The sequence below is a fragment of the Sceloporus occidentalis genome, unplaced genomic scaffold (assembly GCF_023333645.1).
Source record: "Sceloporus occidentalis isolate IW3139 unplaced genomic scaffold, rSceOcc1.0.p SCAF_7, whole genome shotgun sequence".
NCBI classification, from domain to species: domain Eukaryota; kingdom Metazoa; phylum Chordata; class Lepidosauria; order Squamata; family Phrynosomatidae; genus Sceloporus; species Sceloporus occidentalis.
The window spans coordinates 75166518-75192316 of record NW_028316987.1 but is presented as its reverse complement, the minus strand read 5'-3'; the positions used below and the strand labels follow the sequence as shown (position 1 = coordinate 75192316).

The window sequence follows — 25799 nt, the reverse complement described above, 5'->3', positions numbered from 1 at the left end:
TTTGTAAAAATATTCAGTATGTGTTTTATGTGTTTTTAATTGTTTTAAATTATTGTTTTAGCCACCATCTGCCCTGCTCAGGTCTTGCAAACTCAGGGCCATGGCTTCCTTTGATTGACTAAATCCACCTTGTGTGTTCTCCCCCCTTTTTTTTACTGCTTTCCACTTTACCAGGCATTATTGCCTTTTCCAATTAATCACATCATCTCATGGTATTACAAGAGCCTCAGTTTAGTCAACTTTGCTTCCAAAGAGAAATCTGGCTTGATTTAGCCTATGGTCCACTCATTTGTCTTTTTAGGAGTCCATGGTATCCCCAGGATTCTTCAGCACCACATTTCAAATAATTTTATTCCTGTCAGCTTTCTCCACTGTCCAGATTTCATATTCATATACAGAAACTGGAAATACTATGCCATGGATGATTGTGCACAACAATCCAAGTTAATTAAATTAAAATTAATCATCCATAAGATAGAAGGATAGGTAGAATGAATACAGCTGTAGCTTAACTGCAGTACTGGGGAGAAATCTGCTCAAAGCAACAATGGCTAATTCTGCCAAACCTTGAAACCTGGACACCAGTTCACGCCATGCATCTGAGGAAGTATCTACGAATCCTTATAACACAACTCCTTTCACTCAGTTAGTTTCAAAGGTGCTACAAGTTCTCTTTGCAAACTTGAAAAAGTTACTGTTTTGGATGGCAGCTCCTAGATTCTGGGAGCTATTATTCAAAACAATAAGGTTTTTCAAGCTCTGAAATTTTTATTGCTGGTAAGGTGATACTAAAAATAAATTATGCCATGATTACTAAACAATGATAATACAATTCTCTTAGATTTTGCACAGTGTACAAGCTTTCTGTTTTGTGTAGTCCTTAATTGTTGGCTCTGCCTGATCATGTCATTTGCTTATGTACAAGATGTTCTGCTCTGCACTAATTGTTCAGCAGCACCTTATAATGGCCAATGGTTGGATAATGAGGACATTCATTCACTCCTTCATAATCATTGCCCCCTCCAGTAAAAAGAGGCATGCTCTCTTATGCTTTACAAAGAACCATCACAAAAAATGAATGAGGATGCTTGCCTAAAGTTGACAGAAGAAGTTAAACTAAAGACAGTGAGTGGTGTAACTATCTCACCTTTTATGACATGATGTTGCACAGAATCAACCAAGAGGAACCTCTTGACAGCATCCACCTTACACTGAATCTAAACTATGTCAGTTCAGAGAAGCAATTACAGAACCTTCCTTTCCTTGGGAACCTGCCAGAAGTTTTATTCCCTCCACTCCCCACAAGCATTGTGTAATCTCTAGACACCACTTCATAAGACATGAAGTCTCATACCGCTTAAATACAACATACTAATAATTGTAATGAATGGATATACTGTCTCTTTCCTGTGCTCACATGACAAAAATGGAACCAGGTACAGGTGAGAGATTTATGCAAAATTCATAAGATTTAAGCAATCACTTATTTAGGCAGAAAGCAAATTCCTAACTTTCCCTATTCTCAGACTTGTGCTCTGAGCAGGAGCCCAAGGCCTCATATCTGCAAAGCATTAACTCTGCAAATAAATCTGTAGTCCGCACATTTCAAAGGTCCCTAGGTCCAAATTAGTTTGACAGCAACTATGTGCAATTTAGTTTGGCAGCAACTATTTGCTCAAAAAATAGGTTTCATCTGCTTGGAGTTTAGACGCTCTCAAGACATAGAATATACAGAAGAGTCAAAAGTATGAAGTATGATCAGAGCAGAATAGCATTTAGACTGTGGGGTTCAAGGGGGAAGAAGGAATCCCCTCCACCTGTAATGTTTGCTCCACTGCCATATAGCCATAGCTGGATACAACTCAAGAGTCTAAAGTGCACTGTTGCTTGGTTAGAAGAAGATTACTCTGTACTCATAAAAGAAACATGAACATTTTAATAAGTGCATATTCTGTGGCAGATTGCAAGAAAGAAAAGTGCTTTAATGTTTGCCAAATAGCTCTATTACTGTGCCTGCACTGAAAGTCCTTGTAGAGCAGCTATTTATTTATTTTAGATTTTCTATACATTCAATGCATACAACCGAAGAAAGATTGGTTACTGTGCATTTTAACTCTACAAAAGGAAGAATTATCACACTCCAGAGTAATACTCTACTTCCCTTCTATTCTAATTTGCAGAGCTCATTTTCAGAAGGGGTAGAGGGTTCATTACTTTTTAATATTTAGTCTTCCAAGAGATTAAGTTGCATGATCACACTTCTCTTTTATAGATGAAGGTGCATTTCTAAAGACAGGTAACCATGAAAGAATTAGAGAAAGGTGTAAGTTCCCTGCAAAATCATAATAATATAAACTCATTTCTACAGACCATTACAGATGTTAAAGGATTACAGCACTTTCATGGAAAAGCTATCATCTGATGTTAAAACAGTTACATGTTATTTCACACATAGGAAAGATCCTGTACACAGTGTATGACTATATGTGTGTTGTATACAACATAGAAATGGATGGGACTAAAAAAAAAACACCCCACACAAGTCAACTAGGTGAGACTTTAAAAAAAATGAAACTCTGAAGCAATTCTTCATATGAAAGTTGCTTCCTGAAGTAAAGGAAAAGATGTGTTGTCTTTAAGTATATTCCATGAACAAAAGCTGACCGAACTGATATTTGACTCTTACTTCGACAATGATGATAGGGCAACATTCTCTACCTCACCAGAAGATATCAGGCTACTTTTCATAGGACGTGTTGCGTAGTACACAACACCTGATTCTCCAAAAACTCACCACTATGGATAGAAAGAATAATAATCTTGGTTATTCACTTCCTAGTTGAAAAATGGGTTTCCTGACAGTTGGAAACCCCTGATAGGGAGAATAACAGAGCAGCAAGACTTTTGTGCAGTTTACTCCCAGTTCTCAAATACTGCAGAGTGTGCTGGAGAATTATTCTGTGAAGAAATAAGTATATTTCAGTGCTGAATATTGCCCTAAAACATTTCAGAATACAGGAAGAATACTGCAGAGAAATAATTCATTTTCTTCTGCAGCAGAGAGAATACTACAGTTATTATTCACGCTTGCATGCAAGGACAAGATGATCAGGGATTTCCATCTCTGCTGCCTACCATTCCCTGTCTCACAGTGTGCCAAAGAGGGCCACATCACTCTATCTAACCTGACCAGCAGCTACAGTCCAATGTCCTTCCTCATGCAATGGACCTCTTCTTTTCTAAGGGACTAGAGAAGAAACTGGATACACCCTGCAACACTTTTCTGTGGCCCCTGAAGACCCCCAGGACATATTCTAAACTCCTGTGCACATGCTCAAATATTTTTATATATTTTGGGCACATTTTTCACCTAAAAAGGTAAAGGTTTCCCCTTTGACAAGGTTGTTAAGTTGTTTCTGACTGTAGGGGGGAGTGTCCATTTCCATTACTAAGTCGAAGAGCCAGTGTTCTCAAAGACAACTCTTTGATCATGTGGCCAGCATGACTGCACAGAAGGCTGTTACCTTCCCACCAAAGTGGTACCTTGCACTTTTACATGCTTTTAAACTCCTAGGTTGGCAGAAGCTGGGACTAGTGATGAGAGCACTTGGGTCTCAAACTGCAGAACTGCCGACCTTGCAATCGACAGAGTCAGTATCTTAACCACTGAGCTACTGTGTCCTGCTGTTTTTCACTTAGTAAAAAAAACTGATCATGATCTGTGCAAAATGCATCAGCTTTGGTCCCACCACACTCTGGTTCCCTCAACAAAAAGCACCCTAAAAGTTTTTTTTAAAAAAAGCAAGTGAACCAAAAATATAAGGAGTTATTATCTCACTTCCAGTTTTGTTTAGAAAGGTAGTACAGTCTGCCAGGGATGCAAGGAGCGGATGTCTTCAAGCCCCAGTGTGCTAGCCAACCCGTGGGCATGAGTATCAAGGCAAACTACATAACAGCATGCAAGCAACTAGTAAATTTTCAGTGTTGTAGCATTATTTTTTCTTGGAAAACAACAACTCAAGGAGGGGATAATATTGAGTGTTAAGGTGACAAGCCACATATTTTTCTAGTGCAAATCCCCTAACTTCTTTTTCCTCCAGAAGGGTCCAATATCTATAACCACAAAAGAGAAAGGGGGGGCATGAGAAATTTGAAACAAAAACTTCACAAGAAAAGAAAAAAGCTCTGTATCCTGCAGAGCTTGTGAAAGGTGTTTGGTTTGCTGTATGTTTTTGGACTGCTACTCCATGCTTGCTAAGGGCTTCTGGAAGCTACAGTATAACAAGATACCCCCCCCCCCCCGGGCCTCTGAACATCCACACATCCATCTTCCCCCTCAAGCTGCTTCTTTTGACAAAGGAACATCCCATAATCAATTCCAATGGCAGTCTGAAGGACATATTTGAAGGTGTTCGCCTATGAAGTAATCCAGAATAGTCTGTGGGACTACTTTCAAAAGTATTATAGAACATTTTTCTTTCATCGTTCTTCTAAATTTCAAAGCAACATACAAAAAGTTAACATAATGAAAAGCTACAAATAAAGGCAGAAACTATTTCAAAAATGTCAGGTGATAGGCTTTCTGAGAGAGAGAGGGAAAGGTGCAACTTGCCTTGGAAAATAAGGAAGGAAGAGAGCTGTTGTAAGTCTCAGCAAAAGAGAAATCCAGACCAGTGGTTTAAAACTCAACAAATTTTTGTTCCTTCCCCTCACCCAATTCCATTCTTTTTCCTGTGTTCAGGTATCATAAACACTGACTATAGATATTAATCTATGAACAGGTGCAGCTATACAAAAGAGAAATGGGAGTGCTGCTAGTACAATGTAAGAGCCATTTTATTCATCACTTTAAGCCAGGATTGGGGCCTCGGGGCTTCATGTAACCCCCATACTTTTGCAGTTCTCCTCATTCACCTTCACAGCCCTCAGACATGAGGATGTAAATCTTCATAGATATTGTATTTGTGGATAATAATAAATCATATAACATCTCCCATCACCACCACTGTACAGTTTTTGAAGAGTATTCACAATCTGAGATTTACTCTGTGAAAAACCCACACATTTTTTTCACAGTAAGCAGCATTTTTTTGTACAAAAATGTCATTTTCACTGCAGAATGCAATGTTTCCATGCGGAAAATGCTACTTTCTGCACACAAAAAATGTGCATTTTTAAGTCCTGGTCTACAAACACTCTTATCTGTCCAGGATTCTCCTTATTAGGGACTGACACTTGTGAACCACCTTCTTTGCCTGTCCTATTGTCTTTCCATTCCTATGAAGAACAGCTAAAAATCAATTTGGGGGGCTGTCTCTTTGGATCCACAAATACAGATGGGGTCAAAATATCATACCACTTCCATTTCTGGTCCCAGTGGAACCATCACAGTTAAACTTATGATACAATCATGGAGTTTAGATATGTCTGCTGTCCCACACCCTTAAGACTACACCACATTGGTTCCACATCTAATGTTTTGAACACAGAGACAATATTCAGAAAGCTGCTCACAGAAAACCCAAGCATGCATTTAAAAAGCTGCCAGGAGACATAACTAATGTTGTTGTACTCTAAAAACATCAACAAATCATCATTCACATTCTGAGTCCACTTGATGTCTACAATGTGTGCTGGAGAAGGTTACCAGTGAACTGTGTCCTCCCTTTCTGGTCTTCCTTTCTGGTCTATATTCAACAGCATCCATGCCGGACATTCTCAAAATGTCAACAAACTAACAATGTGTATGCCACACTCTCCTAATCTAGGAGAAAAGGGATGAGAGCAATCTCCTGGTTATTTTACGAAAGTATATAATGTTAGCAGTGTTATGTACAGTCAAACACTTGAATGATCTACTACTTTAATAATGCAAAAATTAATAGCTTTTTCCAGGTTCAGATTGAAATTTTATATGTAAGTATTTTATTTAAACAATACTGAAATCTAAACTTAAAGACTTGCATTAGTATAACTATTGGTGACACAGGTATAACATTATTACAAAGTCAACATGAGCTGATGTTTTGCAGTGTCATACCAGCTTAGCTATTAACAAACTGCACTTTTACATATGATTGGAAAAGTTCATTTTTAGAATTACAACTCCCACAATTGAAGATTCTGAAAGTTCCAGTCAAAAAAAAAAAAAAAAAAGAACTTGTCCAGGTTCTAACACTGGTATATTGCTGGATTTTCATCAATTAAAGACTTGTAAGGTAAGGAAATTAAAAGCCTTCCTTGGTGGAGAAGACATCAGCCACTCTGTTTTATTTATCATCCATCCAAGAACATCTGTTGTGACTTTCTGCAGAGCTGGGATGGGTAACAAGGGCCAATTTTTAACCTGCCTGCCTGCCCCAAGACCCACTAGTGGGCCACTGACAAATCCCCAACAGTAAGCCTAAAATAACCCCATTTTACTCTTAGATCTTGGCAAAATGACAAATGGAAATGGTGTTTCATCACCTCTCAAGGACTACTAAGAAAAACTGTATCTAAAGTGTCATGGTCTGAAAGTTGGAAGAAGGACAAAATAATCAGCCCACTTTCTCTGCTAAACAGTGGAACTTCCATCTTACCTGCTAAGGTTCAGTAACTGAAGGTAGTTTTTGGTTGTAGCCTGAATTTTGTAGAAGTATCCAAAGTGCTGAAGCCAAAGTGAGGCCAGCACCTTGGATATCCCTTTACAGATGGGGAAAAACCTATAGCAGATTCACAGCTCCACTAACATGTAAACCACCAAGCGACACTGCAAATAAGCTGCACTCAGTGCTGCAGTTAAACCTAGATCTTGAAGCTGAACTCTGCATAGAAAGCCACACTGGGACTGTGGGTGAGTTAGGAGATCTCTTAATGCTACAATATCATACAAAAAGTAAGTTTAGAAGCAGGAGGAGGAGGAGTGAAGATAGGAGGAAGGAATACCAACAATCTAAGATAAGCAGATGACACCAGGCTACTAGCAGAAAACATCATGGACTTAGAACAATCAATAAGGAAGGTCAAAGAAGAAAATGCAAAGGCCGGCTTACTGCTAAACATAAAGAAAACAAATATAATGAACAGAGGAGCTACATACATTCAACCTAGACAATGAGAAAATCAAAATTGCTAAAGTGTTCCATACTTTGGATCAAACATTGTTCAGAATGGAGATTGTAGTCAAGAAATTAGAAAAACATAAGGAATGGGAAGGGCAGCAATGAAAAAACTAGAAAAGATCCTAAAGAGTAAAGATATACAACTGAGCATGAAAGTTAGAATCATATAAGCCATTGTATTCCCTATTAACCATGAACAGACGTGAGAGCTAGACAATGAAGAAAGCGGAGGAAAATAAACTCAATTGAGAGGTGGTGCTGGAGAAGAGAAGCAGTCTCAAACTGGATTATGTCTGCAGTGTGTTTTGTACCTGAGATGTGGTGCTGGAGAAGAGTGCTGAGGATACAGTGGGCAGCCAAAAAGACAAACAATTGGACTCTTGAACAAATAAACCCTAAAATCTCCTTGGAAGCCAAGATGATCAAATTGAGGCTGTCGTACTTTGGCCACATCATGAGATGGCAAGACTCATTAGAAAAGACAATAATGGTGCATTACAGACCGCCCGTTTGGGGCAGCCTGTATCCGGCCCTTTCCCCGCCGGATCGGGGCCTCAGCTGCCACAGCGGCAACCTCTGAGGCCCCAATCCGCCGCTTTCCAGGCCGCGGGGAAGCGGCAAAAGGCCGCTTCCCTGCAGCCTGGAAAGGGGTGTCCTTGGGGCTTCATGCCCCAAGGACACCCGACGGCGGGGGGAGGAGGAAAAAGGGGCCACTGAGCCCCTTTCTGCCTTGCGTCGCTGGCGCAGCTGTCTAAAGGCTGCGCCAGCAATGCAAATCCTAGAGGGCTATTGTGGCTATTGATATTCGCTGGGGTTTGGTTTGTGAATAAGAAAATCTGTAATGCCCAAGCCCCATTATATATGGTGGCACAGTAAAATGGTGTCCCTTACATAAAATGGCAAAATTAAGGTTTGCTTTTTGTATTATTTTAAAAAATATTTTCAAGCCGTGGATTGTTGAATCCATGGATGCAGGATCCGTGAATACAGAGGGCCAACTGTATTTTTGTTTTATGCACGACAGTGCTTCTCCTTTTCTATTTTGCTTTTAAATGGAGGACATGCTGCACAGCTAGAAATGATTTCAGATGTGAAAACTGCATCATAACTATAGTTTTATAAACACCTATTACGCATGTATTTTTAGCAGAGACTGGCAGCATTTTCGATTATAATCCTTGGCAACATTTTCCATCATAATCCTTATTATGCTAGCTTTGTTCAGAATTAAATCTGAATTAATTAATGCACATCTGCTTTAAGTTTTGGTCCACTGCTGGATTTATAAATGAAAAAATCAGGAGAAAGAAAGCTACAGATATACCACATGTACATAACTTATTTGGTTATGGCACTGCATCTTCTAGAATACAGCAACTTAACTGTGGAGGTGACCTTGGACTGCTAATACCTCAATTTTCCTTTAGGTGTCAGTATGCCACAACAGGATATAAAAGTATTATATAGTATGTTGTTACTCAAATGTTTCAGAATCTTTGGTTTCCAGCTCTATTGCCACAGTATCTCTTTACATCAAGGAGCATCCGTCTCTATTAAATTTAAGAAACATTGATCCTGTATCATAGGTGTACCTGTGAACTGGACGTCTTGCAAGCAAGATAAGAAATATTGCCGAGAAAGTCAATGAAGTCTGTCTATGTTCGAGCAACCTGTTCCATTTTGCCTCAGTCCAAATCACACTACCTCAAAAGTGCAAGAGAACTATAGTCCTGACAAGCCAAAGCTCAAAAGAAATTAATGGTCTACTGCCAAACAGGAAAGTACAAAGCAGAGAACAAGAAAGCAACAGGGCAGAAATGAAATGGGGGCATCAAGACAGCAGCCAAGAGACAAGACACATCCCAAAGAATAATACTTCATACACAGCAGGTTCCTTTCACGTAATTACTTCTAAGCAGGAAAGAGGTAAAGGAACAAATCTAATACAGAAATGCAAGCATGCATACAAATTATGAATTATCAATAGCCTTGAGGTTTGTTACATATATAGTCCCCATTTAGCTCCTGCTAAAATGTCTGTGTCTTTATAGACATTTATTTATTAGTTTGATTTCTATTTCACATTACTTCCAGTTAGCTGAAGGAGGCATACATAATTCTCTTCCTTTCCAAATTATCCTCACAACAACCTTGTGAGGTAGGTCAGCCTGAGTGGCTAACTGGCTCATGGTCTTCCAATGAATTTCATGGCTCAGTGAGGACACGAAACTGGATTTGCACAGTTCCCAGGACAATTCCCTAAGCACTACACTACGTTGTTAATCTAACAGAGCTTTTTGCCCACAGACAATGGAGTGTCTCCTTTGGCACTTAAATGTCTCAATCCTGAGACATTTAAGTCCTTCAAAAGAACTGCCATGATTCTGACTACATCTGAGGTTATTTATCCCTTGCAGGAATTAATTCATGTGGTGATGGAGAAGAGTGTTAAGGATACCATGGACAGCTAAAAAGATAAACAAATGGGTCCTAGAACAGATCAAGCCAGAAATCTCCCTGGAACCCAAGATGACTAAATTGAGGCTGTCATACTTTGGCCAAATAATGAGAAGGCACAAGTATAGTGGAGTCTCCTTCCTTAGAGGTCTTTAAACAGAGGCCAGCTGTTGAGGATGCTTTGATTGAGAGTTCCTGCATGGCAGGGGGTTGGACTGGATGGTCCTTGTAGTCTCTTCCAACTCTATGGTTCTATGATTCATTAGAAAAGACAATGACGCTGGGGAATGTGGAGGGAAGTAGAAAGAGAGGAAGACCACATTCCAGATGAATGGATTCAACCACAGAGACCGTGTATAAAAAATCCGTGTATAAGAAGGGCTGACTATACCATCATTTAAGTACAGTTACTCTTTCTACATATCTTAGAGGGCCAATGAGATGGTGAAAACAATCCTGGATGAATCCGAGTTGAATCTCAATTATTCATATGCAACCTGAATACATCCAATTCAGTTTTTTCGGGGGCACCAAAAAACCCCACTTAACCAAGGATAATCGATACTGGGTTTTCCCCCAAGGTTTTTTCCCCCTAAGATTTGCATCATCAGCAGTATAAATAATCAATCTGAATAATAATAATAATTAATAATAATAATTTGTTTTATTTATATACCGCTATTCCAAAGATCATAGCGGTGAACAGCAAGTAAGCTAATTAGCAAGTAAGCTAATTTGCCCCCAACAGTCTGGGTACTCATTTTAGCGACCTCGGAAGGATGCAAGCCTGAGTCGAGCTTGGGCCCTTTTGCTGGTCTTGAACTCACAACCTTGTGGTTTTGAGTAAATGGCTGCAGTACAGGCATTTAACCACTGCGCCACCAGGGCTCCTTAGATAGGAATAATTCATTATTAAAGTCTGCATGCTGTGAATGCATTTCTAATACATTCACATCATTGACTCCATGTTTATTCAAGTGCTGGCATGTGAGAGCGACCGAACCCTCAGAAATACATATAGATGCAGATCCATAGTGTGAATAACAAACCCGGAGATCACTCATATCATTCCACTATAATAAATGATATCTGAATGACCCCATAGTCCTTAGCCCATGGCTTCCAGCCAATCTGGGGTGTGCGTTGTTTGCATGCCTGCCATGCCCCCAAAGCAGTCAGAAGCTGCTCTTTTTTGTTTCGGGCCATAATCCAGTTTGAAACTGCTTTAACTGCCCTGCCTCAGTGCTAGGGAACTCTGGAGATTGTAGTTTATTGTGGCACCAGAGCTCTCTGACAGATGTCTCATAAAACTACAGTTCACAGAATTCCCTAGCACTGAGCTGGGGCAGTCAAAGCAGTCTCAAACTGGATTATTTCTGCAGTGTGTTTTGGACCATAGTCAAGATCAGTGGAAGCATTTCAGGGAAAGAACATCCACAAACCTACAGCACACCTGTCTGGGAAACAGATAGTGTTATGTCTGCAGTAATCATTATCTGAAATCATTATTTGTGAGAAAACATAAATTGCAACTTGTTGAAACTCCATTTCAGAATTTCCATACCACAATTTCATCCATGAATTTTAGCAATTGCATCTCTACACTTGAGCGACATGCTGCAATGAGCACAGCATGCACACTAATTTCCAGCAATTAAACAACTGTGTATAGATAAGCAAGTCTGGCCTTCAGCCTCAAAAAGAGATTCCCAGTTTGAAAGATGACATTTCAACAGGGCAGTGATTATTATTTTTTTAAAAAAAACAAAACCCCAAAACACTGCATTTTGTTTTATGTCAAGTCATGTGTTAAGTCAAGGGTTCCTTGTTGTTGTTTTAATAAACTCATTAAAAGAAGGATTCATTCATAGCTAGAAACATCTCCCTTGTTTTTGTTTCATGCAGAACAACTATGTATGTTCTAGGAGGAACTGCAAAAAAATAGCAATCAAGTATTATTATCTTGGCATTACCATCCAATACTGGATTTAGTGTTCAAATCCCCCTAGGACTCACAGTGATAACGAGCCACAATCCCACTTTTGACGACGTTTGGGATGTTGCAAATACACTTCATTTTTTATTTGCATTTAAAAAAAAAAAAAAACCTAAAACAAAATGCAAAACCGAATGTGTTCCAGAGTTTTTACAAAAGAGAGTATTTAGTCAGTTTTTCAAAACACATCACAGAACTAAATTACTGTAGCAGCCGGTCTATAGTAGATAATAAAACAGCTATAGCTGGAAGATTTACAATCCAATTTATCATCTGGTCAAGCAATTCTGAATTTAAAATGGGGTTCTTTTTACCAAAGTATGCTTTCTACATTTGCTGTCGTCATAGAATTTGGCTTTTGGTCATGAAAAAAAAAGTGTGCCAAATTAACAATTATACAGTAGAGCTACTGTCATTCTTACAACTACTGACTATATAAGTGGAAAGTAAGAAAGATGCAGAAATATTAGAGTGGTTTGTATTTGTTACAAGAAGGTCGAAATAGAGATGCAAGCAGCAATTTCTGAGTGGTGTGAGGCTGCCATTGTTGCTCATTCTTACAGTATAAATAACACTTAAAATCCCCCTTGAATGTCTACACATAGTCATATAAATCACGATTGGGTAACCATGCTAGGAGTGGAGGCCAGATTTTTTCCCCTTACTCTGTTAGGATGCCCACATGAACATAAAAAGAAAAATAAATTCCAATCATTTCAGGGTTTTGTGTCTCAAAAATAGGGTGGTGGTAGGGGACAGCCTGAAATCTGAACTGTGTTATTAACAGCAATGGTCAAGAAGAGAACATACACATACACCTTATTATACACTGAGTACATAACATGTGATTAATATCTCTTTGTAAAGATTTAAAATTTTAATCCACTTCAAGAACCAATCACGCTCCCTAAAGTGAAATCTGAAGATAATATGTGGAGCAACAGGCCCATGAGATGGCTCAAGTAGCGTCTGGTCTGAGGTCACCCAATGAGTTTCATGGTACAGTGGGGACAAGAATCTGGCTCACCAAGTCCCAATCCAGCACTCCAATCACTAAATCTCATCAGCAACATTGAAAACAATGCTCATTAACCACAGATGAAAGTTTGAAAAAATTATCCCAGGTAGACCTTTTGGATTACTTTTTAATTCTACTATTTATTCTAGGGAACCTTGGACCATATTTCTCTAAAAGTCTAATTTAGTTACAGAAAAGTAATAACACATTTCAGGATTTTTGGAAGGAGCTGCCAATCTGCTTCAACTCTTACTTGGACAGACTATCCTCTTGGAGGCTACTTTCCCTGAAGTAATTCTGATTTTTTTTTAAATTTGGTGCCAAGACAACTGATAAGTACCCTAATTGCCTGCAATTGTATTTGGTCTTAGTCATGTACCTGTCCACCATGAACCACTCATACATCTCTTTCCAATTTACTTTGTGAACTGGATGGTGGCTCTCATCCACAACCAGTTTGTGTAGGAAACAAAAGAAAGTTTAGCTTAATTATCAACCTCAGGAGTCTTCCATCTCTACCAGTGCTTTAAATCTATCTCAAGTACAGGGGATTGTTAAAGTTTTTAAAGTTTATTGTTTACTGGATTTTTAAAAATAGAACTGGTATTCTACACAGGCTAGTTCATTATACCAACACTATCAAGTTTCATAAGATAATTTTCAACTGTATGATATTTTATGCAAAAATAATGGCTGGCATCCTGTTCAACATTTACAAGAGCATAAACCAGATTTAGAATTTGAGTTGGTTAGTACCGATGATGTGGACAAGATCCTTGGAAGTGTTCGGAAGACAACCTGCTCTCTCGATCCCTGTCCCTCATGGCTAGCGGCCCAGGGGGGTCCGGCAGTAACATCTCTGTTACGCCGAATTATTAATACATCCTTGAGGGAAGGGCAATTTCCAACTGACCTGAAATTGGCCACTGTAAAACCGTTACTTAAAAAGCCCTCCCTCGACCCCCTGGTACATAGTAATTATCGGCCAGTCTCGCTGCTGCCATTTTTGGGGAAGGTGATCGAGAGGGCGGTTGCAATCCAGCTTCAATCGGTCTTGGATGAAACGGATTATCTGGACCCATTTCAAATTGGCTTTTGGGCGGGTTACGGGGTTGAGACGGCCATGGTCGCCTTGGTTGATGATCTCCGTCTGGGCATTGACAGGGGAAGCGTGTCCCTGTTGGTGCTCTTGGACATCTCAGCGGCTTTCGATACCATAGTCCATGGTATCCTTCTGGAGCGCCTGGCAGAGGTGGGAATCGGGGGCACTGCGCTCCAGTGGTTCCGGTCCTACCTCTCTGGGAGGTTCCAGATGGTGCAGCTGGGAGACGTGTGCTCCGATAAGAGGGCTCTTACATCTGGGGTCCCTCAAGGAGCCATTCTGTCTCCCATGCTATTTAACATTTACATGAAACCGCTGGGAGAGATCATCCGGAGACATGGGGCGCGGGGTTATCAGTACGCTGATGACACCCAAATAGTCTTCTCTATGTCTCCGACTGATGCAGTGACCAAGGATGGCGTCTCTCCTCTCGTGGCCTGTCTGGAGTCAGTAATGGGCTGGATGAGGGAAAACCGACTCAGTCTGAATCCAGAGAAAACGGAGGTGCTCGTGATAGGTTCCCCTGGTCCAGGAATGGCGGTGGTTCCACCTGTCCTGAACGGGATCACGCTACCTGTGAAGGACTCCGTGCGCAGCCTGGGGGTGCTTCTTGACTCGTCGCTTCACAGGTGAATGCGACGGTCAAGAACACCTGTTATCAGCTTCGGCTTATTCGCCAGCTGCGCCCATACCTGGCCCATAGGGACCTTGAAACGGTGGTACACGCTCTGGTAACCTCTAGATTGGATTTCTGCAATGCGCTCTACATGGGGCAACCCTTATACCATACCCAGAAGCTACAGTTGGTACAAAATATGGCAGCCAGGCTGATCCCTGGTACTTCCAGGGCCAGCCATATTACACCTGTGCTAAAAGACCTGCATTGGCTGCCTATCTGCTTCCGGGCACAGTATAAGGTGTTGGTGATTACCTATAAAGCCCTACATGGCTTGGGCCCGGGATACCTGAAGGACTGCCTCTCCCCATACAATCCGCCTTGCACCCTCAGAACGTCTGGGCAGCAACTACTTAGGGTCCCAGGGGCCAGACTCACCTCCACAAGGAGGAGGACGTATTCCATCGCTGCCCCGGCCCTTTGGAACACGCTGCCCACAGAGCTCCGCTCGGCCACCTCCCTGGATCAATTTAGAAGGGATCTAAAAACCTTCTTATTCCAAGCTGCATTCCCCGAGTGAAGCTCCAGTTGGCCTGCCTCCCTCTTCTGTTAACATGATGGATGGCTGATGGGTTTTTAATTTGTTTTTAATATGTGTATTTTGCCCGTTTATCTGTATATGCTTTGTATTTTATTGTATTGACTTCATATGCTGTTCACCGCCCTGATCATTGGAAGGGCGGTATATAAATAACATTTTTATTTTATTTTATTATAACTTCTGAGTTTCCTATTTGCAGCCACTAATTACCAATGTAACCCCCATAACCTACCTCTTAAACCAGATAGTGTTTCAACCAAAGTGCTGCAGAATGGGGCAATGGGAAATGACTACAGCATTCTCCTAGTCACAGAGTGCTTTGACAGAAGCTCCATGTCCAAGAGAGCAGTGCAATAATAATTTCCTAGCACCCTAATCTGCAACACCTTGGAACCCCTTCAGATGGGGCACCGCCTGTCTTAAACTGTAGTTTTTTGGGAGATGGAATCAGCAGTAGTGAGTGCCAGTATAGTGCAGCGGTTTGAGCATTGGACTAGGATTTTGGAAACTTGGGGTTTGAATCCCTGCCATGCAAACCCACTGAGTGAACTTTGAGGCGGTCTGCCGCCGCCGCCGTTTGCTCCGTGCGGGAGCCGCAGCAGCCACACCGCGTGGCTCCCGTACGGACCGAAAAAGAAGCTCCAAAATGGAGCTTCTTTAAGCGGCGCCTCTATGACGTCGCGAGGCGCCAGGGGCGGACTCGCGACATCATAGATGCCGCAACACGTGCGGACGCACAGCGTCCAATACGTAAACATGGCAGCCCCCATGTGGAAGGGGCACCGCCATGTTGTACGTATGGAATACGTACTAGGGTTAGGGGGGTGCAGAAGCACCGCCCCTTCCTAACCCTAATACGTATTCCATACGGTTTGTAACCCGCCTTAGTCACACTTTCTGAGCCTCAGAGGGAGGCAAAGGCAAATCTCCTCTGAATGAACATTGGACTTGATGATTTCTAAGCATCCTTCCAACTATATAAGTCTAAGTGCCATCTTTCACTCATGATCACTGCATGTAAGCAGCAGCCATCATTTGCCTTACCCCAACAGTAGCCAGTTGTGTGATAAAATAGTTCCATCTGTTACCCTGCTTAGAGTTCGTGTGCTTCTTACATAGGCGCTCAAGAAAATTGGACTCTGAGTCCTGAGCCATTACTCTTTCTGCTCTATCTCCTATCTATGGTCAAAGCTAACAAAATGAATTTCAATACAGAGAAATGTAAGGTACTGCACTTAGGGCCAAAAATGAAATGCATAGATATAAGATGAGTAACATCTGAATTAATGAGACTATGTGTGAAAAGGATCTAGGAGTCCTAGTAGACCACAAGTTGAACATGAGTCAACAGTGTGATGCAGCAGATAAAAAGGCCAATGCGATTCTAGGGTGCATCAATAGAAGTATAGTGCCTACACCAAAGAAGTAACAGTGCCACTCTATCCTGCCTTGGTCAGGCCTCCTCTGGAATACTGTGTCCAGTTCTGGGCACCACAATTCAAAAAGGATATTGGGAAGCTAGAATGTGTCCAGAGAAGGGCAACGAAAATAGTGAAGGGTCTGGAAACCATGCCCTATGAGGAGAGACTTAGGGAGCTAGGTATGTTTAGCTTGGAGAAGAGAAGGTTAAGAGGTGTTTAAATATTTGTTTAAATATTTAAAGAGATGTCAAATTGAGGATGGAGCAAGCTTGTCTCCTGCTGCTCCAGATAATAAGACCTGGAACAATGGATGCAAGATACAGGAAAAGAGAGTCCACCTCAACATTTGGAGGAACTTCCTGACAGTAAGAAATGATCAACAGTGGTGGAGTCTCCTTCTTTGGAGATTTTTAAACAGAGTCTGGATGGCCATCTGTCAGGGGTGCTTTGACTGTGAGTTCTGGCATGGCAGGGGTTAGACTGGATGGCTCTTCCGGTCTCTTGGAACTCTATGATTCTGTGACTCCAGTTAAAAGTTGCTGTAGAGGAAAACAGGTTATATAGACCTGCTGACTGCCTGGGTTTAGAACCTGGGCACTATTACAATGTAATTCCTCTTTTAATATTTAATTAGTTTCTGACCTGTCCTTCAATTTGAAGAGAAACCATCCAAATCTTTAACTGACTTCTCTCTCCTCCAGCCTTATCCTCTTTCTGTGTGTGAATCATTTTCCTTCAGAACTGCTCTCACAATATTAGCCATATCTTGTAGATAAATTTCATTTTATGTGTATAGACATTAGCATATATGACAGATAGAATTAGAATTAAGTGTAGAAGCAGCAGCACAGAGACCAGGATAGAACAGAACATCTCACTACAATGAAGAAAAATGATCTTGTTCTGCAATTCAAAGCAAGACCTTATACAGTTATAGTAACAGTTACAGGCAAGTGCAAGAGGTCAGACAGACCAATAATTTTACCACACATACTCAATGGACAACATATTACCTTCTGGCTGTTTTACACTATAGTTTCCATAATTTCTGACTATTGGTCATATTGGCTGGAGCTGGTTAGAGCAATAGTCCAAACTTCCAAAGCACAGAGTGAAGAAATACTCCTTAGCATCGTGCATGAAAATGCATATGACAAAACCTCCTTGTGGTGGTAGCTGTCATCTCCCAGTCAGTGTTTGAAAAGGTTCTTCTTATGGACTACAACCCCCAAAGTATTCCAGCCAGCAGGGGCAGTATCATGCTGCACACTGGGAACTGCAGTTCAAAAAATAACTCTTCTAAGCTCTCTGTTATTGTTGTTATCTCCCCACAAGTCCATTTCATCTTATGGAGACTTTGACCCAGTACAGATCGCCAGCTTGCAGCAGCCTGGGGCCAATTCTAGGGTTCCGGAGCATGCAGCAGCCGTACGCCCCAGAACCCTAGCACGTAACGGCGACGCTATCTTTACGCATTGCCATCCGTATGGCATGTGTGTTGATGACATCACATGCGCACCCGTCCAAAGAGCATGGCGCATGCGTGTTATCACCGCGATGCCCCAGGGCGCAAATGGTGCTTTGGTGGCATCGTGGGAAGAAGCTCCATTTCAGAGTTCCTTTTTGGGCAGGATCGTTGCTGCGGCTGTGCGGTTGCCGTCGCAACAATCCAGAGGAGAAAGGGGCGGCCTCTGGCTGCCCCTTTCTTCTAATCTGTACCGGGCCTTTGTTGTTAATTGTCTTCTAGTCAGCTTTGAAGTATGGTGATCCTATGAATGTGAGAATTTCAAAAAGTCCTAGTCATCAGCAGCCCTAATTCAGTCTTGCAAATTGAAAGCTGTGGCTCTGTTGATTGAGCCAATCAACTTGCAGTCTTCCTCTTTTCTTACATAGTGACTTCGTAGTTGCTGCATCCCTTCAAGTTGTTTCCAACTTACAACAACCCAAAGGTGAACCTATTACAGTACAGGGTTTTCTCAGCAAGTTTTTTAAAGGTGGTTTGCCAATGCCAGGATAAAAGTGTGTGACTTGCCCAAGGTCACCCAGTGGGTTTACATGGTTCAGACAGGATTTGAACCCTGGTCTCATAGTTCATCACTCAAACCACTACACCATTCTGGCTCTAGGATTTTCTTAACAAAATTTATTCAGAGGGGGTTTGTCCATTGCCTTTCTCTAAGACAGAGAGTATGTCATTTGGCCAGGGACACCAAGTAGGTTTTCATGGCCAAGAAAAGATTCAAACCATAGTTCTAGTCAAACACTCTGACCACTACACCATATTGGCTCTTATTTCCAAGCTCTGTTCAGTGTAATTTGTTCATCTTGATAGGCTCTCTATGAATTAGAATGCTGACATAGGCCCTTCTTCTACTACCAGTACTGCTACAACTTAAAAATCTACTGAAACCAACTGTAGTAAGACCATTCATTAAGCGGATGACATATCTGAGTCTGTCACAACATGAAGCAGCAGTCTGCAGGAAACAAGTCTTACACCTTCATTGCTGAGTGTTGTGAAGCAACAGCAGCAACAGAAACACCTGTGCACCTACAGAGTGCTCACCTAGCCCATCTGTTTTGGGGAAATCCCTTAATGGACCACATACCTTGCAAATAGCAACTACAGGCTGCAAAAGACACCGGACCAAAATGGTGGAATGTCTACACCATAGAGACATGCATGAGCTAGAGGGACCAGAACAGGAAGAGTCAGTAGAAAAGGGTTGACAGAATTATTAATATGCTAAAAAGAATCTAGTTTGATTGCGTTTACATTAAGAGGGGAACACTTTCAACAGGCAAGTTAATTTTGTGTAGGCATTTAAATAATACTTTACATTACTACACTGAATTTCTTACAAGAATATAGGTGGAAAATTCATCCATGACTTTATTCCTCTCTCCCTTGTCTTTGTTTTACATTTGGAAGAGAAGGAAACAGATGCATGATTTTTTGAAAAAAACGTTATCTCAATTGCCTCAACAAAACCTTTTGTTTTCCCTGTCTCCCTCCCTCCCTCATATTACATCCTTGTCCTCTCACTTTCTTTAGCTTGCTGATTTCTGTGTAACTCCCAGAAAAAGCTACAGGGTTAAGAGCTCTGATATTCAGTTTCCTAGGGCTGATGAGGAACTGCTGTGCATTGTTTAATATACAACACAAGAGGACCACCTAAATGTAAATAAGAACCCGTTCTACTTCCAAATTATTCTTCCTACTTGTTATTTGAGCTTTTAATAATTTAATAACTCAGTTCTGGTGAAATGTTTGTGCAGAGATTCTAATGTAAGTCAATCATTTCAGTTAAAAATATATTTAATTAAGCTGCCCCTTTTCATTAGCAAATTTCCAACTTAATTCATAACTTAATTGAATTGAATTAGTTCCTATTACAGAGACGGAACAATAGACCACCCTAGGGCTAAACTACAAACTAGGTCGGATGCAAAGCAAGCAGGTAAGCCTCACTTTTCTGCTTCCTCCTAAGTATATGTAGAGCTCTGATCTGAACTGAAACTACCCTGTTGGGGTGGGAATGAAACCTTCCTCAACCAAGTAATTTTTGTTTAAATTAAGGAGCTTTAAAAAAAGAAAAGAAAGGGAATCTCCACAAGTATCAAGGGACATTCCTTTTCTTTTCTTTTCTCTCTCTCTCTCTCTCTCTCTCTCTCTCTCTTTTATCAACAGATGGTACAGCACTGGGAGAGGAACCAGCTGGAAGTGGGTTGAATCCTTGCATACCCTTGCACAGCGGTCGCAATAGGAACCAGAGCTCCACAAACATACTAGGAAGGGAGAGGGAAATGGAGACTACCACTACATGCTACATATTTAATACAGCATGTAATATAGCCCTGAATACAAAGCAGTTTCATACACTTCAGCTACTGCTTTATCAAACCTAGAAATTAGTTAAGTTACTTGTTTGGTCTAAAACTCCAAAAAATTAACTCTTCCAAGCTATGGTAATGCCTACTAGGAGGAATCCCATTCCATCATTCAGAGACAGTGAAAGCATACTCTTCTAGCAAGTTATCACCAATTAGATTACTTTTCCTGCAACTCTAAAGCTAGGTTAGATGAAAATGATGTCAGTTGGGTCCTCTCCATTCACAACATACACCCATGCTTCACATTTTCAACTCAACTTAATTAATCAAGTTTTATTTAATTCTGAATTTGCTTATTCCATTTGTAAGTGCCCAGACTTCAGAAAATTACTTTTTAAAGGAATTTATTTGCATTATTTATTACTGTGCTCAGAAAGTAACTTGCTGCCATCATTCACTATGGTGGGGTGGGGGGAACCTTACGCTTATTTCTCATTACTTTTCTCTTACTTCCTGCTACTTTTAAAAGACAGAGAATAACACAGGACAATCCTGCAAAACATCTGTAAAATACACCTTCAGGGGGTAACCTTTGGAAGTAATTACAAACCATTATACCAGTTCAATAACTTCATTTGTAGTCAGGACCTCACTTTCAAAATGCAATTTTTACCCTCATTCCTGACCACCAATAGTTAGTTATAAGTAACTACTTTGATTGTAACTGCATTGCACCTCTATATAGGTTGACTCCCTGGTCCAGATTTGTACTAAACCCAATTCTAACTAAGATGGTCATGGACAGAAAACATTTCTTAAAATACTTAATATAATAATAATAATAATAATAATAATAACAACAACAACAACTGGAAATCACACTACAAGCATGAGGCCATACAAATCTCTTTGGTTATTTCCTGGAATCAAATTCAGAATTGAAGTTTTCTTTAATTTCTTCTTTTACATTCACTGGAGAAATAAATATGACTTATTGTCTCATTTCAATTTCCTTTTAAAATATTAAAGCATGCATTCATTTTTAAGGTCACAGAATGCTGAAATGAAAATAATGTTTATTGGACACTATTTTCATTACCTCACAAGTAAACATCAACATCCCAAACAGAACCTAGCATGGACAAGCACTTCCCACAATAACATTGAGCACAATAGATTTTAAACATTTTCTTTAGACTTATGACACAAAACGTAGGCTCTGGATAAAAGCCAAGGATTCTCTTAATATTAAATAAGAAAGAAAAAAATCCCATATACGGGTGTTTTTTTTAAAAAAAATCCCTGCTTATCTCTGCTTTATTTATTTAGTATGTGAAAGATCTCCATAAACTAACAGCATAGACCAGAAATATAAAATGGTGGAAGAGAGTTCTACAGATGGACTGCCAATAAAAGACAAACAAATAGGTCCTAGAGCAAATCAAGCCTGACTGCTCCCTAGAAGTTGAGATGAATAAGCTGAGACTGTCATATTTTGGACATATCATGAGAAGACAATAATGTACACTAAGGCAAAGGGTAGTAAGAAAAGAGGGAGACCCCATTACAAGTGGATAGACTCAATCAAGGAAGCCATGGCCCCGAATCTGTAAGAGCTGAGCAGGCTATTGATAACAGGGTGACTTGTAGGGTCTCTCATTCAAGGGTCACCATAAGTAAAAGTCAACTCGACAGTAATTAACATCAACAAACTTATAATAAATTGTTGCATTTTCAGCCTATTGTTATCACATGCCTGATATCACTATCACATGCCTGAATCCCATTGTTATCCCAAACTAGAATAGATCCATTGAATCAAGTATTGAAGAGTGCCAACATTTTTGCAGATACCACTAAGAGTCTCCTCTAGTCAGGACTAAGAGTGGAATTCAGGTCAAAGGGTTTTCAAAGACTGGTTTGCCATCAGTTGATCATTTATTCACAACACCATGCCAATTCCTCCACCTTTCAAAATTGTGGGATCTCTTTTCTTCTCGTGAGCTCTAGCTCTGGTTGTTCCTAATTACAATTATAATTATAAAGCTAATTTTGGTATACACCTTAAAAATGAGCAAGAGCTTCAAGGATAGGCAGCCCATTACCCTTCAGATAGATGGGAGGGGACTACAAGTCCCATAAGACCCTGCCAACATACCAAAAGGTCAGATGTTATGGGAGCTTCTCCCATAAATGTCATCCAAAACATTTACCATCAAACGTTTGGGCTTTTTAAATGTGTACCAAAGGGTGGCATTAACTATTCTAAAAGATTAAAAAATCTCTTCAGAGTTATTTCAGGGAAGTACAAAACAAACTGTTTGTATAAAATTTATTGCACTGATGTTTCATGATCAGTATTTAACTGCTCTCCTTCAAAGATTCAGAAGGTCTCTGTCTCTCTATCTGTCTATCTCTCTCTGACACACACACTCACACACAATCTATCTATAAAATTTTCTTTCCACCCAGTCTCTACTGTCTCTAAAAATACTTTTCAAATACTTTTCTCTTTTAGCAATAGTTTCATCATAGTACCATGGAAGACAAAATACTGAGCAATACAAGAGATTGTCACTATTACTGTAGCAGATTAGGAAAATGAAACCTGACAGTCTCGGAATATTTTGCTTTGCTTAATATCTTAGAACTTTGCTCCTATGTACAGGGTGACAGTTTGAGTTAGCACAGATGAAGGAAGAAGTCTCTCCATTCTCCTAAAACAGATTTATTCAAACTTCTTTAACCTGCCAGAGAATGGGAAAGGAAGGGCACAAGGGAATAAAACATTCATGTCATATTCCAAAGCACCTAAACTTTGTTGTGTGAGAAGAAATAATCATTTGCTGAAGAGTGGGTACTGTGAACTCACTCACAAGTGACTGCAACTATTCCAAGAGTTGGCTACCAGTCATATGTAAAAGAAAATTTTACTAATCCTCATACCAGTTAGAGAAGACACAGGAGGAAGGAGTTAGCCTTTCCATGGATCTGGAGAAGGGTACAGAAAGCTGACTCCTCAGATACTAAATAGAATCAATTAATTTATGATATTTATATCTTGTCTTTTGACCAAGAAGCTCAAGGCAACTTACATGGTTTCTTGCTCCTTCTGTTATCCTTACAACAAACCTATAAGGTGTGTGTATTTCTGTGTAAGTTGAAGAAGGCAGCATAGTGCCTTTCTCCAAACGATTGTTTGGAACTTTTGTTGTCGCTGTGTGCCTTCAAGTCATTTCTGACTTATGGTAACCCTAAGGTTAACCTATCACAGGGATTTCTTGGCAGAATTTGTTCAGAGCATTTGCCTTTCCCTTCCACTGAGGCTGAGAGGGTGTAACTTTTCCAAGGTTACCCAGTGGCTTTCCATGGCTGAACATAAATTTGAACCCTGGTTTTCCAGTGCCCTGGTCCAGCATTCAATCCACTACAACACACTGTCTCTATAATAATAAAATAATAATTACTAAAACACAGTAAAATAATCATAGGACATAAAGAATCAGCTATATAAAACAATAAAATAGAGATATACCAATCAGTGTCTTAAATGTTCAGTATCTAAAGTAAAGGAGCAGCTAGCTCTTGGCCTTATAGTACCAAAGCAGCAATTCAGTTTAAGAGAGACCATGACTGGGTATATTTGGAATTTCCTAAATGCATGACAGATTCAGAAAATGTACAAACTGAAAGCAACCTTTCTTCATGGAATTTGCCTTTTTAGCACTAATTCTCATAAATCCACTGGGTTTTTGTTTTCAGAAACCCATCCTGTTAACAGTTCAGAATTTTAAAAGAAACAGAGTTTAACTCTAATTCATGCAACCAAAGAAAAAGGAGGCTTTTAACCAATTTGGGTCGATTTGCATCTGTTATGAAATAACACTGCAGGGAGTAGCCTTGAGAGAAATGTGTGGAACTGCTGTGAAGCAGACAGCACACAGTAGGAGAATAAGCAGCAGGAAAGATTGGAGCAGAAGAAACAGAGACTATGGAGCATCCATAGAAACCAGATGTGGGCATAGAAATCACAAGTGCAATTTGGCAAAGGAGATCATCAGCACAAACAAGCAAAATGCCACATTTCATGTTGGATATTTTCATTTCAATCAACAACAACATTTTGCCTGGTATGTTCCTATTGTGTGAATACTGCCAACATTGCTTGGTCAAGTTCTTTTACAAAGGATATCCTAAACAAGACGGAGCATTGAAAGAATGACACCCTGTGTGTTGGGCATCTATTTAAGGAACATCTGGCCACTGTTCTTCATCCACTATGAATTCTTTGTAGTCTCATGTATCTTTTTCAATGAAGGAACTGTTTCAGTGAAATGAGGAGGGAAAATAGTGAAGAAGAGGAGGAAGAAACTCAGACAGCACAGATACTGTTCAAGCTACTAGATGCAGTAGCTGTTTTTGTCTTCTGATTTCTCTGGAGAACTACATGCAGACACATTAGCTTTTTAAATTTCTGCTTAACATTTTTGGCTAAATGTCCCTTGTGCTCTCAACTGACCAATCTCAAATAACACTAAACCAGAGCCCTGGGCCTAGGCACTCCTCACTCCCCACTGGCACAGCTACAAGGAGCATCCACTCTCATTTCCCCAAAACTTCCATTTGTCCAAACTGTGGTTAGCATTAACTATAGCTTACTGAATAAAGCCAGAATAATTAACCATGGTTTAATGTCATAGTTTGTCCAGCTTCAGATATGATGGCAAACAATGGTTAGACAAAAACAAAAACAAATGCTTTGCAGATACACGGGAAGAGAAGAAAAGGGGAGCATACTGGTCTGGGAGCTATGCATGCAAACACTAAATCAGGGGTGGGAATTATGCTGTCCTAAAGATGTTTTTTGGACTGAAACTTCCAACATTTCTCACCTGGTTAGGGCTTCTGAGGCTTGCAGTCTCACATCTTCAGGAGGACCAGACAATTGCCACTCCATGCTAAATTATGCTTTGGTGTTATGAGCTAACATCACTATGTGTTCTGCTATTAGCTACCTGAAATAAAAGCTGTTCACCATGGAAAGCAGAGCTTAAACCTGGAAAGCTGAGTCAGTTATTCAGTACAGTAAAACAAGTCAGCATGGTTCTGTGGGGTAAAAATGGTGGCAAGCAATGTTAATTTTGTAGAATCATGGAGACAAAACAGTACTGGCATACCTCAGTTAACAAAAATACTGATAAAGAAGCTCCATTTTATGAAGTCTTTTTATGCGTGCTCAACCCCCTTTTCTTTCTTATCCTCTTGTCTAGCTGGAAGTGTTTTAACAGCAACGGTATTGGGGGTGGTGATGAAGGAGTGCTGGAGAAACACAGCCCTTTGATATCAGATTACAGCAGTTTGTCTGCAGCAAACAGAGCAATAAATCTTGATCTGGGGAAGAATGGGATTCTACTCAATCAGACCTTACTGTAGCTGTGTGTGTCAGCCTGCTGCAGGCAAGATAAACAGCATCCAACTCCAGGAATCTTTATGTTTACTCACCAAAAGGAAATCAGGAAAAAAGTGGAGGCTGGAGGGGGGGAAAATCCTTTGGTGCACTTTGGAGGAGCCTTTTATGTAGTCTCTAGAAGTTTCCTTATGCAAAATTTACCTGACCTGGTAGTTGCATTTCACAAATGCATATCATTGAT

General features: G+C 40.3%; 1 protein-coding gene across 2 annotated transcripts in view; it reads right to left on the bottom strand.

Annotated features, from left to right (window-relative positions):
- The window catches only part of KIAA1217 (KIAA1217 ortholog), a 502750-nt gene that overhangs the window by 444422 nt on the left and 32529 nt on the right, over window positions 1-25799 (bottom strand). The window lies entirely within an intron of this gene.